Raw genomic sequence first — 19,547 nt, forward strand, 5'->3', positions numbered from 1 at the left:
ACTGACTACTACTGACCACTACTGACTACTACTGACCACTACTGACCACTACTGACTACTACTGACTACTACTGACCACTACTGACCACTACTGACCACTACTGACTACTACTGACCAATAATGACCACTACTGACTACTACTGACCAATACTGACCACTACTGACCACTACTGACCAATACTGACCACTACTGACCAATGCTGACTACTACTGACCAATAATGACCAATACTGACCAATGCTGACTACTACTGACCAATAATGACCACTACTGACCAATAATGACCACTACTGACTACTACTGACCAATAATGACCACTACTGACCAATAATGACCACTACTGACTACTACTGACCAATAATGACCACTACTGACCACTACTGACCAATACTGACCAATACTGACCAATAATGACCACTACTGACCAATACTGACCAATACTGACCAATACTGACCAATACAGACCAATACAGACCCTTACTGACCAATACTGACCAGTACTGACCAATACTGACCACTATTGACCACTACTGACTACTACTGACCACTACTGACCACTACTGACTACTACTGACCACTACTGACTACTACTGACCACTACTGACCACTACTGACCACTATTGACTGAATACTGACCACTACTGACCACTACTGACCACTACTGACCACTACTGACTACTACTGACCACTACTGACCACTACTGACCACTACTGACCACTACTGACTACTACTGACCACTACTGACTGAATACTGACCACTACTGACCACTACTGACCACTACTGACCACTACTGACTACTACTGACCACTACTGACCACTACTGACTACTACTGACCACTACTGACCACTACTGACCACTACTGACCACTACTGACTACTACTGACCACTACTGACTAGTACTGACCACTACTGACCACTACTGACCACTACTGACTACTACTGACCAATAATGACCACTACTGACTACTACTGACCAATACTGACCACTACTGACCACTACTGACCAATACTGACCACTGCCGACTACTACTGACTACTACTGACCAATAATGACCAATACTGACCAATGCTGACTACTACTGACCAATAATGACCACTACTGGCCAATAATGACCACTACTGACTACTACTGACCAATAATGACCACTACTGACCAATAATGACCACTACTGACTACTACTGACCAATAATGACCACTACTGACCACTACTGACCAATACTGACCAATACTGACCAATAATGACCACTACTGACCAATACTGACCAATACTGACCAATACTGACCAATACAGACCCTTACTGACCAATACTGACCAGTACTGACCAATACTGACCACTATTGACCAATACTGACCCTTACTGACCAATACTGACCAGTACTGACCACTACTGACCAATAATGACCACTACTGACCACTACTGACCAATACTGACCAATACTGACCAATACAGACCAATACTGACCAATACAGACCCTTACTGACCAATACTGACCAGTACTGACCAATACTGACCACTACTGACCAATACTGACCCTTACTGACCAATACTGAACCTTACTGACCAATACTGACCAATACTGACCACTACTGACCACTACTGACCAATACTGACCAATACTGACCAGTACTGACCAATACTGACCACTACTGACCACTACTGACCAATAATGACCACTACTGACCACTACTGACCAATACTGACCAATACTGACCAATACAGACCAATACTGACCAATACTGACCAGTACTGACCAATACTGACCACTACTGACCAATACTGACCCTTACTGACCAATACTGAACCTTACTGACCAATACTGACCAATACTGACCACTACTGACCACTACTGACCAATACTGACCAATACTGACCACTACTGACCACTACTGACCAATACAGACAACTACTGACCCTTACTGACCAATACTGACCAATACTGACCAATACTGACCACTACTGTACACTACTGACCAATATTGACCAATACTGACCACTACTGACCACTACTGACCAATACAGACAACTACTGACCCTTACTGACCAATACTGACCAATACTGGTCAATACTGACCACTACTGACCACTACTGTACACTACTGACCAATACTGACCAATACTGACCACTACTGACCAATACAGACAACTACTGACCCTTGCTGACCAATACTGACCAATACTGACCAATACTGACCACTACTGACCAATACTGTACACTACTGACCACTACTGACCAATACTGACCACTACTGACCAATACAGACAACTACTGACCCTTACTGACCAATACTGACCAATACTGACCAATACTGACCACTACTGACCAATACTGTACACTACTGACCACTACTGACCAATACTGTACACTACTGACCACTACAGACCAATACTAAACTACTACAGCCTGCAGGTGTGTTCTGTTCAGGTCCAGAGTTGAGACAGCCTGTGGGTTCACAGAGTACTGTTTTATTAATAGTAACATGAGAGAGATCAGCTGTTTTATTAATAGTAACATGAGAGAGATCAGCTGTTTTATTAATAGTAACATTAGAGAGAGATCAGCTGTTTTATTAATAGTAACATGAGAGAGAGATCAGCTGTTTTATTAATAGTAACATGAGAGAGAGATCAGCTGTTTTATTAATAGTAACGTGAGAGAGATCAGCTGTTTTATTAATAGTAACATGAGAGAGATCAGCTGTTTTATTAATAGTAACATTAGAGAGAGATCAGCTGTTTTATTAATAGTAGAGATCAGCTGTTTTATTAATAGTAACATTAGAGAGATCAGCTGTTTTATTAATAGTAACGTGAGAGAGATCAGCTGTTTTATTAATAGTAACATGAGAGAGATCAGCTGTTTTATTAATAGTAACATTAGAGAGAGATCAGCTGTTTTATTAATAGTAACATGAGAGAGAGATCAGCTGTTTTATTAATAGTAACATGAGAGAGATCAGCTGTTTTATTAATAGTAACGTTAGAGAGATCAGCTGTTTTATTAATAGTAACGTGAGAGAGATCAGCTGTTTTATTAATAGTAACATTAGAGAGATCAGCTGTTTTATTAATAGTAACATTAGAGAGATCAGCTGTTTTATTAATAGTAACATGAGAGAGATCAGCTGTTTTATTAATAGTAACATGAGAGATCAGCTGTTTTATTAATAGTAACATGAGAGAGATCAGCTGTTTTATTAATAGTAACATTAGAGAGAGATCAGCTGTTTTATTAATAGTAACATTAGAGAGAGATCAGCTGTTTTATTAATAGTAACATTAGAGAGATCAGCTGTTTTATTAATAGTAACGTGAGAGAGATCAGCTGTTTTATTAATAGTAACATTAGAGATATCAGCTGTTTTATTAATAGTAACATGAGAGAGAGATCAGCTGTTTTATTAATAGTAACATTAGAGAGAGATCAGCTGTTTTATTAATAGTAACATTAGAGAGATCAGCTGTTTTATTAATAGTAACATTAGAGAGAGATCAGCTGTTTTATTAATAGTAACATTAGAGAGATCAGCTGTTTTATTAATAGTAACATTAGAGATCAGCTGTTTTATTAATAGTAACATTAGAGAGATCAGCTGTTTTATTAATAGTAACATTAGAGAGATCAGCTGTTTTATTAATAGTAACATTAGAGAGATCAGCTGTTTTATTAATAGTAACATTAGAGAGATCAGCTGTTTTATTAATAGTAACATTAGAGAGATCAGCTGTTTTATTAATAGTAACATTAGAGAGATCAGCTGTTTTATTAATAGTAACATGAGAGAGATCAGCTGTTTTATTAATAGTAACATGAGAGAGATCAGCTGTTTTATTAATAGTAACATGAGAGAGATCAGCTGTTTTATTAATAGTAACATGAGAGAGATCAGCTGTTTTATTAATAGTAACATTAGAGAGAGATCAGCTGTTTTATTAATAGTAACATGAGAGAGATCAGCTGTTTTATTAATAGTAACATGAGAGAGAGATCAGCTGTTTTATTAATAGTAACATTAGAGAGATCAGCTGTTTTATTAATAGTAACATTAGAGAGATCAGCTGTTTTATTAATAGTAACATGAGAGAGATCAGCTGTTTTATTAATAGTAACATGAGAGAGATCAGCTGTTTTATTAATAGTAACGTGAGAGAGATCAGCTGTTTTATTAATAGTAACATGAGAGAGATCAGCTGTTTTATTAATAGTAACATGAGAGAGATCAGCTGTTTTATTAATAGTAACATTAGAGAGAGATCAGCTGTTTTATTAATAGTAACATGAGAGAGATCAGCTGTTTTATTAATAGTAACATGAGAGAGATCAGCTGTTTTATTAATAGTAACATGAGAGAGAGATCAGCTGTTTTATTAATAGTAACGTGAGAGAGAGATCAGCTGTTTTATTAATAGTAACGTGAGAGAGATCAGCTGTTTTATTAATAGTAACGTGAGAGAGATCAGCTGTTTTATTAATAGTAACGTGAGAGAGAGATCAGCTGTTTTATTAATAGTAACGTGAGAGAGATCAGCTGTTTTATTAATAGTAACATTAGAGAGAGATCAGCTGTTTTATTAATAGTAACATGAGAGAGATCAGCTGTTTTATTAATAGTAACGTTAGAGAGAGATCAGCTGTTTTATTAATAGTAACATGAGAGAGATCAGCTGTTTTATTAATAGTAACGTGAGAGAGATCAGCTGTTTTATTAATAGTAACATTAGAGAGATCAGCTGTTTTATTAATAGTAACATTAGAGAGATCAGCTGTTTTATTAATAGTAACGTTAGAGAGAGATCAGCTGTTTTATTAATAGTAACGTGAGAGAGATCAGCTGTTTTATTAATAGTAACATGAGAGAGAGATCAGCTGTTTTATTAATAGTAACATGAGAGATCAGCTGTTTTATTAATAGTAACATGAGAGATCAGCTGTTTTATTAATAGTAACATGAGAGAGAGATCAGCTGTTTTATTAATAGTAACGTGAGAGAGATCAGCTGTTTTATTAATAGTAACATGAGAGAGATCAGCTGTTTTATTAATAGTAACGTGAGAGAGATCAGCTGTTTTATTAATAGTAACATGAGAGAGATCAGCTGTTTTATTAATAGTAACATGAGAGAGATCAGCTGTTTTATTAATAGTAACGTGAGAGAGATCAGCTGTTTTATTAATAGTAACATGAGAGAGATCAGCTGTTTTATTAATAGTAACATGAGAGAGATCAGCTGTTTTATTAATAGTAACATGAGAGAGATCAGCTGTTTTATTAATAGTAACGTGAGAGAGATCAGCTGTTTTATTAATAGTAACATGAGAGAGATCAGCTGTTTTATTAATAGTAGAGATCAGCTGTTTTATTAATAGTAACATGAGAGAGATCAGCTGTTTTATTAATAGTAACATGAGAGAGATCAGCTGTTTTATTAATAGTAGAGATCAGCTGTTTTATTAATAGTAACATTAGAGAGATCAGCTGTTTTATTAATAGTAACATTAGAGAGATCAGCTGTTTTATTAATAGTAACATGAGAGAGATCAGCTGTTTTATTAATAGTACCATTAGAGAGATCAGCTGTTTTATTAATAGTAACATGAGAGAGATCAGCTGTTTTATTAATAGTAACATGAGAGAGAGATCAGCTGTTTTATTAATAGTAACATGAGAGAGATCAGCTGTTTTATTAATAGTAACGTTAGAGAGATCAGCTGTTTTATTAATAGTAACGTGAGAGAGATCAGCTGTTTTATTAATAGTAACATTAGAGAGATCAGCTGTTTTATTAATAGTAACATTAGAGAGATCAGCTGTTTTATTAATAGTAACATGAGAGAGATCAGCTGTTTTATTAATAGTAACATGAGAGATCAGCTGTTTTATTAATAGTAACATGAGAGAGATCAGCTGTTTTATTAATAGTACCATTAGAGAGATCAGCTGTTTTATTAATAGTAACATTAGAGAGAGATCAGCTGTTTTATTAATAGTAACATTAGAGAGATCAGCTGTTTTATTAATAGTAACGTGAGAGAGATCAGCTGTTTTATTAATAGTAACGTGAGAGAGATCAGCTGTTTTATTAATAGTAACATGAGAGAGAGATCAGCTGTTTTATTAATAGTAACATTAGAGAGATCAGCTGTTTTATTAATAGTAACATTAGAGAGATCAGCTGTTTTATTAATAGTAACATTAGAGAGATCAGCTGTTTTATTAATAGTAACATTAGAGAGATCAGCTGTTTTATTAATAGTAATATTAGAGAGATCAGCCGTTTTATTAATAGTAACATTAGAGAGATCAGCTGTTTTATTAATAGTAACATTAGAGAGATCAGCTGTTTTATTAATAGTAACATTAGAGAGAGATCAGCTGTTTTATTAATAGTAACATTAGAGAGATCAGCTGTTTTATTAATAGTAACATTAGAGAGATCAGCTGTTTTATTAATAGTAACATTAGAGAGATCAGCTGTTTTATTAATAGTAACATTAGAGAGATCAGCTGTTTTATTAATAGTAACATTAGAGAGATCAGCTGTTTTATTAATAGTAACGTGAGAGAGATCAGCTGTTTTATTAATAGTAACATGAGAGATCAGCTGTTTTATTAATAGTAACATGAGAGAGATCAGCTGTTTTATTAATAGTAACATGAGAGAGATCAGCTGTTTTATTAATAGTAACATGAGAGAGAGATCAGCTGTTTTATTAATAGTAACATTAGAGAGATCAGCTGTTTTATTAATAGTAACATTAGAGAGATCAGCTGTTTTATTAATAGTAACATGAGAGATCAGCTGTTTTATTAATAGTAACATTAGAGAGAGATCAGCTGTTTTATTAATAGTAACATTAGAGAGATCAGCTGTTTTATTAATAGTAACATGAGAGAGATCAGCTGTTTTATTAATAGTAACGTGAGAGAGATCAGCTGTTTTATTAATAGTAACATTAGAGAGAGATCAGCTGTTTTATTAATAGTAACGTGAGAGAGATCAGCTGTTTTATTAATAGTAACATTAGAGAGATCAGCTGTTTTATTAATAGTAACATTAGAGAGAGATCAGCTGTTTTATTAATAGTAACATGAGAGAGATCAGCTGTTTTATTAATAGTAACATTAGAGAGATCAGCTGTTTTATTAATAGTAACATGAGAGAGAGATCAGCTGTTTTATTAATAGTAACATGAGAGAGAGATCAGCTGTTTTATTAATAGTAACATGAGAGAGATCAGCTGTTTTATTAATAGTAACATGAGAGAGAGATCAGCTGTTTTATTAATAGTAACATGAGAGAGAGATCAGCTGTTTTATTAATAGTAACATTAGAGAGATCAGCTGTTTTATTAATAGTAACATGAGAGAGATCAGCTGTTTTATTAATAGTAACATGAGAGAGATCAGCTGTTTTATTAATAGTAACATTAGAGAGATCAGCTGTTTTATTAATAGTAACATGAGAGAGATCAGCTGTTTTATTAATAGTAACATGAGAGAGATCAGCTGTTTTATTAATAGTAACATGAGAGAGATCAGCTGTTTTATTAATAGTAACATGAGAGAGATCAGCTGTTTTATTAATAGTAACATTAGAGAGATCAGCTGTTTTATTAATAGTAACATTAGAGAGAGATCAGCTGTTTTATTAATAGTAGAGATCAGCTGTTTTATTAATAGTAACATTAGAGAGATCAGCTGTTTTATTAATAGTAACGTGAGAGAGATCAGCTGTTTTATTAATAGTAACATTAGAGAGAGATCAGCTGTTTTATTAATAGTAACATGAGAGAGATCAGCTGTTTTATTAATAGTAACATTAGAGAGATCAGCTGTTTTATTAATAGTAACATTAGAGAGATCAGCTGTTTTATTAATAGTAACATTAGAGAGATCAGCTGTTTTATTAATAGTAACATTAGAGAGATCAGCTGTTTTATTAATAGTAACATTAGAGAGATCAGCTGTTTTATTAATAGTAACGTGAGAGAGATCAGCTGTTTTATTAATAGTAACATGAGAGAGATCAGCTGTTTTATTAATAGTAACATGAGAGAGATCAGCTGTTTTATTAATAGTAACATGAGAGAGAGATCAGCTGTTTTATTAATAGTAACATTAGAGAGATCAGCTGTTTTATTAATAGTAACATTAGAGAGATCAGCTGTTTTATTAATAGTAACATAGAGAGATCAGCTGTTTTATTAATAGTAACATTAGAGAGAGATCAGCTGTTTTATTAATAGTAACATGAGAGAGATCAGCTGTTTTATTAATAGTAACGTGAGAGAGATCAGCTGTTTTATTAATAGTAACATTAGAGAGAGATCAGCTGTTTTATTAATAGTAACGTGAGAGAGATCAGCTGTTTTATTAATAGTAACATTAGAGAGATCAGCTGTTTTATTAATAGTAACATTAGAGAGAGATCAGCTGTTTTATTAATAGTAACATGAGAGAGATCAGCTGTTTTATTAATAGTAACATTAGAGAGATCAGCTGTTTTATTAATAGTAACATGAGAGAGAGATCAGCTGTTTTATTAATAGTAACATGAGAGAGAGATCAGCTGTTTTATTAATAGTAACATGAGAGAGATCAGCTGTTTTATTAATAGTAACATGAGAGAGAGATCAGCTGTTTTATTAATAGTAACATGAGAGAGAGATCAGCTGTTTTATTAATAGTAACATTAGAGAGATCAGCTGTTTTATTAATAGTAACATGAGAGAGATCAGCTGTTTTATTAATAGTAACATGAGAGAGATCAGCTGTTTTATTAATAGTAACATTAGAGAGATCAGCTGTTTTATTAATAGTAACATGAGAGAGATCAGCTGTTTTATTAATAGTAACATGAGAGAGATCAGCTGTTTTATTAATAGTAACATGAGAGAGATCAGCTGTTTTATTAATAGTAACATGAGAGAGATCAGCTGTTTTATTAATAGTAACGTGAGAGAGATCAGCTGTTTTATTAATAGTAACATGAGAGAGATCAGCTGTTTTATTAATAGTAACATGAGAGAGATCAGCTGTTTTATTAATAGTAACGTGAGAGAGATCAGCTGTTTTATTAATAGTAACATTAGAGAGAGATCAGCTGTTTTATTAATAGTAACGTGAGAGAGATCAGCTGTTTTATTAATAGTAACATTAGAGAGATCAGCTGTTTTATTAATAGTAACATTAGAGAGAGATCAGCTGTTTTATTAATAGTAACATGAGAGAGATCAGCTGTTTTATTAATAGTAACATTAGAGAGATCAGCTGTTTTATTAATAGTAACATGAGAGAGAGATCAGCTGTTTTATTAATAGTAACATGAGAGAGAGATCAGCTGTTTTATTAATAGTAACATGAGAGAGATCAGCTGTTTTATTAATAGTAACATGAGAGAGAGATCAGCTGTTTTATTAATAGTAACATGAGAGAGAGATCAGCTGTTTTATTAATAGTAACATTAGAGAGATCAGCTGTTTTATTAATAGTAACATGAGAGAGATCAGCTGTTTTATTAATAGTAACATGAGAGAGATCAGCTGTTTTATTAATAGTAACATTAGAGAGATCAGCTGTTTTATTAATAGTAACATGAGAGAGATCAGCTGTTTTATTAATAGTAACATGAGAGAGATCAGCTGTTTTATTAATAGTAACATGAGAGAGATCAGCTGTTTTATTAATAGTAACATGAGAGAGATCAGCTGTTTTATTAATAGTAACATTAGAGAGATCAGCTGTTTTATTAATAGTAACATTAGAGAGAGATCAGCTGTTTTATTAATAGTAGAGATCAGCTGTTTTATTAATAGTAACATTAGAGAGATCAGCTGTTTTATTAATAGTAACGTGAGAGAGATCAGCTGTTTTATTAATAGTAACATTAGAGAGAGATCAGCTGTTTTATTAATAGTAACATGAGAGAGATCAGCTGTTTTATTAATAGTAACATTAGAGAGATCAGCTGTTTTATTAATAGTAACATTAGAGAGATCAGCTGTTTTATTAATAGTAACATTAGAGAGATCAGCTGTTTTATTAATAGTAACATTAGAGAGATCAGCTGTTTTATTAATAGTAACATTAGAGAGATCAGCTGTTTTATTAATAGTAACGTGAGAGAGATCAGCTGTTTTATTAATAGTAACATGAGAGAGATCAGCTGTTTTATTAATAGTAACATGAGAGAGATCAGCTGTTTTATTAATAGTAACATGAGAGAGAGATCAGCTGTTTTATTAATAGTAACATTAGAGAGATCAGCTGTTTTATTAATAGTAACATTAGAGAGATCAGCTGTTTTATTAATAGTAACATGAGAGATCAGCTGTTTTATTAATAGTAACATTAGAGAGAGATCAGCTGTTTTATTAATAGTAACATGAGAGAGATCAGCTGTTTTATTAATAGTAACGTGAGAGAGATCAGCTGTTTTATTAATAGTAACATTAGAGAGAGATCAGCTGTTTTATTAATAGTAACGTGAGAGAGATCAGCTGTTTTATTAATAGTAACATTAGAGAGATCAGCTGTTTTATTAATAGTAACATTAGAGAGAGATCAGCTGTTTTATTAATAGTAACATGAGAGAGATCAGCTGTTTTATTAATAGTAACATTAGAGAGATCAGCTGTTTTATTAATAGTAACATGAGAGAGAGATCAGCTGTTTTATTAATAGTAACATGAGAGAGAGATCAGCTGTTTTATTAATAGTAACATGAGAGAGATCAGCTGTTTTATTAATAGTAACATGAGAGAGAGATCAGCTGTTTTATTAATAGTAACATGAGAGAGAGATCAGCTGTTTTATTAATAGTAACATTAGAGAGATCAGCTGTTTTATTAATAGTAACATGAGAGAGATCAGCTGTTTTATTAATAGTAACATGAGAGAGATCAGCTGTTTTATTAATAGTAACATTAGAGAGATCAGCTGTTTTATTAATAGTAACATGAGAGAGATCAGCTGTTTTATTAATAGTAACATGAGAGAGATCAGCTGTTTTATTAATAGTAACATGAGAGAGATCAGCTGTTTTATTAATAGTAACATGAGAGAGATCAGCTGTTTTATTAATAGTAACATTAGAGAGATCAGCTGTTTTATTAATAGTAACATTAGAGAGAGATCAGCTGTTTTATTAATAGTAGAGATCAGCTGTTTTATTAATAGTAACATTAGAGAGATCAGCTGTTTTATTAATAGTAACGTGAGAGAGATCAGCTGTTTTATTAATAGTAACATTAGAGAGAGATCAGCTGTTTTATTAATAGTAACATGAGAGAGATCAGCTGTTTTATTAATAGTAACATTAGAGAGAGATCAGCTGTTTTATTAATAGTAACATGAGAGAGATCAGCTGTTTTATTAATAGTAACATGAGAGAGATCAGCTGTTTTATTAATAGTAACATTAGAGAGATCAGCTGTTTTATTAATAGTAACATGAGAGAGATCAGCTGTTTTATTAATAGTAACATTAGAGAGATCAGCTGTTTTATTAATAGTAACATTAGAGAGAGATCAGCTGTTTTATTAATAGTAACATGAGAGAGATCAGCTGTTTTATTAATAGTAACATGAGAGAGATCAGCTGTTTTATTAATAGTAACGTGAGAGAGATCAGCTGTTTTATTAATAGTAACATGTGAGAGATCAGCTGTTTTATTAATAGTAACATGAGAGAGATCAGCTGTTTTATTAATAGTAACATGAGAGAGATCAGCTGTTTTATTAATAGTAACATTAGAGAGATCAGCTGTTTTATTAATAGTAACATTAGAGAGATCAGCTGTTTTATTAATAGTAACATGAGAGATCAGCTGTTTTATTAATAGTAACATTAGAGAGAGATCAGCTGTTTTATTAATAGTAACATTAGAGAGAGATCAGCTGTTTTATTAATAGTAACATTAGAGAGATCAGCTGTTTTATTAATAGTAACATTAGAGAGAGATCAGCTGTTTTATTAATAGTAACATGAGAGAGATCAGCTGTTTTATTAATAGTAACATTAGAGAGATCAGCTGTTTTATTAATAGTAACATGAGAGAGAGATCAGCTGTTTTATTAATAGTAACATGAGAGAGATCAGCTGTTTTATTAATAGTAACATTAGAGAGAGATCAGCTGTTTTATTAATAGTAACATGAGAGAGATCAGCTGTTTTATTAATAGTAACATTAGAGAGATCAGCTGTTTTATTAATAGTAACATGAGAGAGATCAGCTGTTTTATTAATAGTAACATGAGAGAGATCAGCTGTTTTATTAATAGTAACGTGAGAGAGATCAGCTGTTTTATTAATAGTAACATTAGAGAGATCAGCTGTTTTATTAATAGTAACATTAGAGAGATCAGCTGTTTTATTAATAGTAACATGAGAGAGAGATCAACTGTTTTATTAATAGTAACATGAGAGAGATCAGCTGTTTTATTAATAGTAACATTAGAGAGAGATCAGCTGTTTTATTAATAGTAACATTAGAGAGATCAGCTGTTTTATTAATAGTAACATTAGAGAGAGATCAGCTGTTTTATTAATAGTAGAGATCAGCTGTTTTATTAAAAGTAACATTAGAGAGATCAGCTGTTTTATTAATAGTAACGTGAGAGAGATCAGCTGTTTTATTAATAGTAACATTAGAGAGAGATCAGCTGTTTTATTAATAGTAACATGAGAGAGATCAGCTGTTTTATTAATAGTAACATGAGAGAGATCAGCTGTTTTATTAATAGTAACATTAGAGAGAGATCAGCTGTTTTATTAATAGTAACATTAGAGAGATCAGCTGTTTTATTAATTGTAACATTAGAGAGATCAGCTGTTTTATTAATAGTAACATGAGAGAGATCAGCTGTTTTATTAATAGTAACATGAGAGAGATCAGCTGTTTTATTAATAGTAACGTGAGAGAGATCAGCTGTTTTATTAATAGTAACATGTGAGAGATCAGCTGTTTTATTAATAGTAACATGAGAGAGATCAGCTGTTTTATTAATAGTAACATGAGAGAGATCAGCTGTTTTATTAATAGTAACATGAGAGAGATCAGCTGTTTTATTAATAGTAACATGAGAGAGATCAGCTGTTTTATTAATAGTAACATGAGAGAGATCAGCTGTTTTATTAATAGTAGAGATCAGCTGTTTTATTAATAGTAACATGAGAGAGATCAGCTGTTTTATTAATAGTAACATGAGAGAGAGATCAGCTGTTTTATTAATAGTAACATTAGAGAGATCAGCTGTTTTATTAATAGTAACATGAGAGAGATCAGCTGTTTTATTAATAGTAACGTGAGAGAGATCAGCTGTTTTATTAATAGTAACATGAGAGAGATCAGCTGTTTTATTAATAGTAGAGATCAGCTGTTTTATTAATAGTAACATTAGAGAGATCAGCTGTTTTATTAATAGTAACATTAGAGAGATCAGCTGTTTTATTAATAGTAACATTAGAGATCAGCTGTTTTATTAATAGTAACATTAGAGAGATCAGCTGTTTTATTAATAGTAACATTAGAGATCAGCTGTTTTATTAATAGTAACATTAGAGAGAGATCAGCTGTTTTATTAATAGTAACATGAGAGAGAGATCAGCTGTTTTATTAATAGTAACATGAGAGAGATCAGCTGTTTTATTAATAGTAACATGAGAGAGATCAGCTGTTTTATTAATAGTAACATGAGAGAGATCAGCTGTTTTATTAATAGTAACATGAGAGATCAGCTGTTTTATTAATAGTACCATTAGAGAGATCAGCTGTTTTATTAATAGTAACATGAGAGAGATCAGCTGTTTTATTAATAGTAACATGAGAGAGAGATCAGCTGTTTTATTAATAGTAACATTAGAGAGATCAGCTGTTTTATTAATAGTAACATTAGAGAGATCAGCTGTTTTATTAATAGTAACATGAGAGAGATCAGCTGTTTTGTTAATAGTAACATTAGAGAGAGATCAGCTGTTTTATTAATAGTAACGTGAGAGAGATCAGCTGTTTTATTAATAGTAACATGAGAGAGATCAGCTGTTTTATTAATAGTAACATGAGAGAGATCAGCTGTTTTATTAATAGTAACATGAGAGAGAGATCAGCTGTTTTATTAATAATAACATGAGAGAGATCAGCTGTTTTATTAATAGTAACATGAGAGAGATCAGCTGTTTTATTAATAGTAACATTAGAGAGAGATCAGCTGTTTTATTAATAGTAACATTAGAGAGAGATCAGCTGTTTTATTAATAGTAACATGAGAGAGAGATCAGGTGTTTTATTAATAGTAACGTGAGAGAGATCAGCTGTTTTATTAATAGTAACGTGAGAGAGATCAGCTGTTTTATTAATAGTAACATTAGAGAGAGATCAGCTGTTTTATTAATAGTAACATTAGAGAGATCAGCTGTTTTATTAATAGTAACATTAGAGAGATCAGCTGTTTTATTAATAGTAACATGAGAGAGATCAGCTGTTTTATTAATAGTAACATTAGAGAGAGATCAGCTGTTTTATTAATAGTAACATGAGAGAGATCAGCTGTTTTATTAATAGTAACATTAGAGAGAGATCAGCTGTTTTATTAATAGTAACGTGAGAGAGATCAGCTGTTTTATTAATAGTAACATGAGAGAGATCAGCTGTTTTATTAATAGTAACATTAGAGAGAGATCAGCTGTTTTATTAATAGTAACATGAGAGAGATCAGCTGTTTTATTAATAGTAACATTAGAGAGATCAGCTGTTTTATTAATAGTAACATGAGAGAGAGATCAGCTGTTTTATTAATAGTAACATTAGAGAGATCAGCTGTTTTATTAATAGTAACATGAGAGAGAGATCAGCTGTTTTATTAATAGTAACATGAGAGAGAGATCAGCTGTTTTATTAATAGTAACATTAGAGAGATCAGCTGTTTTATTAATAGTAACATGAGAGATCAGCTGTTTTATTAATAGTAACATTAGAGAGATCAGCTGTTTTATTAATAGTAACATTAGAGAGAGATCAGCTGTTTTATTAATAGTAACATGAGAGAGAGATCAGCTGTTTTATTAATAGTAACATTAGAGAGAGATCAGCTGTTTTATTAATAGTAGAGATCAGCTGTTTTATTAATAGTAGAGATCAGCTGTTTTATTAATAGTAACATTAGAGAGATCAGCTGTTTTATTAATAGTAACGTTAGAGAGAGATCAGCTGTTTTATTAATAGTAACATTAGAGAGATCAGCTGTTTTATTAATAGTAACATGAGAGAGATCAGCTGTTTTATTAATAGTAACGTGAGAGAGATCAGCTGTTTTATTAATAGTAACATGAGAGAGATCAGCTGTTTTATTAATAGTAGAGATCAGCTGTTTTATTAATAGTAACATTAGAGAGATCAGCTGTTTTATTAATAGTAACATGAGAGAGATCAGCTGTTTTATTAATAGTACCATTAGAGAGATCAGCTGTTTTATTAATAGTAACGTGAGAGAGATCAGCTGTTTTATTAATAGTAACATGAGAGAGATCAGCTGTTTTATTAATAGTAACATGAGAGAGATCAGCTGTTTTATTAATAGTAACATGAGAGAGATCAGCTGTTTTATTAATAGTAGAGATCAGCTGTTTTATTAATAGTAACATTAGAGAGAGATCAGCTGTTTTATTAATAGTAACATGAGAGATCAGCTGTTTTATTAATAGTAACGTTAGAGAGAGATCAGCTGTTTTATTAATAGTAACATGAGAGAGATCAGCTGTTTTATTAATAGTAACGTGAGAGAGATCAGCTGTTTTATTAATAGTAACATTAGAGAGAGATCAGCTGTTTTATTAATAGTAACATGAGAGAGATCAGCTGTTTTATTAATAGTAACGTGAGAGAGATCAGCTGTTTTATTAATAGTAACATTAGAGAGAGATCAGCTGTTTTATTAATAGTAACGTGAGAGAGATCAGCTGTTTTATTAATAGTAACGTGAGAGAGATCAGCTGTTTTATTAATAGTAACATTAGAGAGATCAGCTGTTTTATTAATAGTAACATTAGAGAGAGATCAGCTGTTTTATTAATAGTAACATTAGAGAGAGATCAGCTGTTTTATTAATAGTAACATTAGAGAGATCAGCTGTTTTATTAATAGTAACATTAGAGAGATCAGCTGTTTTATTAATAGTAACATTAGAGAGATCAGCTGTTTTATTAATAGTAACATTAGAGAGAGATCAGCTGTTTTATTAATAGTAACATGAGAGAGATCAGCTGTTTTATTAATAGTAACATTAGAGAGAGATCAGCTGTTTTATTAATAGTAACATTAGAGAGATCAGCTGTTTTATTAATAGTAACATGAGAGAGATCAGCTGTTTTATTAATAGTAACATGAGAGAGATCAGCTGTTTTATTAATAGTAACATTAGAGAGAGATCAGCTGTTTTATTAATAGTAACATTAGAGAGAGATCAGCTGTTTTATTAATAGTAACATTAGAGAGAGATCAGCTGTTTTATTAATAGTAACATTAGAGAGATCAGCTGTTTTATTAATAGTAACATTAGAGAGAGATCAGCTGTTTTATTAATAGTAGAGATCAGCTGTTTTATTAATAGTAACATTAGAGAGATCAGCTGTTTTATTAATAGTAACATTAGAGAGAGATCAGCTGTTTTATTAATAGTAACATTAGAGAGAGATCAGCTGTTTTATTAATAGTAACATGAGAGAGAGATCAGCTGTTTTATTAATAGTAACATTAGAGAGAGATCAGCTGTTTTATTAATAGTAACGTGAGAGAGATCAGCTGTTTTATTAATAGTAACATGAGAGAGATCAGCTGTTTTATTAATAGTAACATTAGAGAGAGATCAGCTGTTTTATTAATAGTAACATTAGAGAGATCAGCTGTTTTATTAATAGTAACATTAGAGAGATCAGCTGTTTTATTAATAGTAACATGAGAGAGATCAGCTGTTTTATTAATAGTAACATGAGAGAGAGATCAGCTGTTTTATTAATAGTAACATGAGAGAGATCAGCTGTTTTATTAATAGTAACATTAGAGAGATCAGCTGTTTTATTAATAGTAACATTAGAGAGATCAGCTGTTTTATTAATAGTAACATGAGAGAGATCAGCTGTTTTATTAATAGTAACGTGAGAGAGAGATCAGCTGTTTTATTAATAGTAACATGAGAGAGATCAGCTGTTTTATTAATAGTAACATGAGAGAGAGATCAGCTGTTTTATTAATAGTAACGTGAGAGAGATCAGCTGTTTTATTAATAGTAACATTAGAGAGAGATCAGCTGTTTTATTAATAGTAACATGAGAGAGATCAGCTGTTTTATTAATAGTAACATTAGAGAGAGATCAGCTGTTTTATTAATAGTAACATGAGAGAGATCAGCTGTTTTATTAATAGTAACATTAGAGAGATCAGCTGTTTTATTAATAGTAACATTAGAGAGATCAGCTGTTTTATTAATAGTAACATTAGAGAGATCAGCTGTTTTATTAATAGTAACGTTAGAGAGAGATCAGCTGTTTTATTAATAGTAACATTAGAGAGATCAGCTGTTTTATTAATAGTAACATGAGAGAGATCAGCTGTTTTATTAATAGTAACGTGAGAGAGATCAGCTGTTTTATTAATAGTAACGTGAGAGAGATCAGCTGTTTTATTAATAGTAACATGAGAGAGATCAGCTGTTTTATTAATAGTAACATTAGAGAGATCAGCTGTTTTATTAATAGTAACATTAGAGAGAGATCAGCTGTTTTATTAATAGTAACATGAGAGAGATCAGCTGTTTTATTAATAGTAACATTAGAGAGATCAGCTGTTTTATTAATAGTAACATTAGAGAGATCAGCTGTTTTATTAATAGTAACATGAGAGAGATCAGCTGTTTTATTAATAGTAACATTAGAGAGAGATCAGCTGTTTTATTAATAGTAACATGAGAGAGATCAGCTGTTTTATTAATAGTAACATTAGAGAGAGATCAGCTGTTTTATTAATAGTAACGTGAGAGAGATCAGCTGTTTTATTAATAGTAACATGAGAGAGATCAGCTGTTTTATTAATAGTAACATTAGAGAGAGATCAGCTGTTTTATTAATAGTAACATGAGAGAGATCAGCTGTTTTATTAATAGTAACATTAGAGAGATCAGCTGTTTTATTAATAGTAACATGAGAGAGAGATCAGCTGTTTTATTAATAGTAACATTAGAGAGATCAGCTGTTTTATTAATAGTAACATGAGAGAGAGATCAGCTGTTTTATTAATAGTAACATGAGAGAGAGATCAGCTGTTTTATTAATAGTAACATTAGAGAGATCAGCTGTTTTATTAATAGTAACATGAGAGATCAGCTGTTTTATTAATAGTAACATTAGAGAGATCAGCTGTTTTATTAATAGTAACATTAGAGAGAGATCAGCTGTTTTATTAATAGTAACATGAGAGAGAGATCAGCTGTTTTATTAATAGTAACATTAGAGAGAGATCAGCTGTTTTATTAATAGTAGAGATCAGCTGTTTTATTAATAGTAGAGATCAGCTGTTTTATTAATAGTAACATTAGAGAGATCAGCTGTTTTATTAATAGTAACGTTAGAGAGAGATCAGCTGTTTTATTAATAGTAACATTAGAGAGATCAGCTGTTTTATTAATAGTAACATGAGAGAGATCAGCTGTTTTATTAATAGTAACGTGAGAGAGATCAGCTGTTTTATTAATAGTAACATGAGAGAGATCAGCTGTTTTATTAATAGTAGAGATCAGCTGTTTTATTAATAGTAACATTAGAGAGATCAGCTGTTTTATTAATAGTAACATGAGAGAGATCAGCTGTTTTATTAATAGTACCATTAGAGAGATCAGCTGTTTTATTAATAGTAACGTGAGAGAGATCAGCTGTTTTATTAATAGTAACATGAGAGAGATCAGCTGTTTTATTAATAGTAACATGAGAGAGATCAGCTGTTTTATTAATAGTAACATGAGAGAGATCAGCTGTTTTATTAATAGTAGAGATCAGCTGTTTTATTAATAGTAACATTAGAGAGAGATCAGCTGTTTTATTAATAGTAACATGAGAGATCAGCTGTTTTATTAATAGTAACGTTAGAGAGAGATCAGCTGTTTTATTAATAGTAACATGAGAGAGATCAGCTGTTTTATTAATAGTAACGTGAGAGAGATCAGCTGTTTTATTAATAGTAACATTAGAGAGAGATCAGCTGTTTTATTAATAGTAACATGAGAGAGATCAGCTGTTTTATTAATAGTAACGTGAGAGAGATCAGCTGTTTTATTAATAGTAACATTAGAGAGAGATCAGCTGTTTTATTAATAGTAACGTGAGAGAGATCAGCTGTTTTATTAATAGTAACGTGAGAGAGATCAGCTGTTTTATTAATAGTAACATTAGAGAGATCAGCTGTTTTATTAATAGTAACATTAGAGAGAGATCAGCTGTTTTATTAATAGTAACATTAGAGAGAGATCAGCTGTTTTATTAATAGTAACATTAGAGAGA

At 31.4% G+C, this 19,547-nt stretch overlaps 1 protein-coding gene across 3 annotated transcripts in view; it reads left to right on the forward strand.

Moving 5' to 3' along the window:
* Nucleotides 1-19,547, forward strand: part of LOC129815835 (phosphatase and actin regulator 3-like) — a 113,534-nt gene that overhangs the window by 50,096 nt on the left and 43,891 nt on the right. The window lies entirely within an intron of this gene.

This window comes from Salvelinus fontinalis, chromosome 18, assembly GCF_029448725.1.
Source record: "Salvelinus fontinalis isolate EN_2023a chromosome 18, ASM2944872v1, whole genome shotgun sequence".
NCBI lineage: Eukaryota > Metazoa > Chordata > Actinopteri > Salmoniformes > Salmonidae > Salvelinus > Salvelinus fontinalis.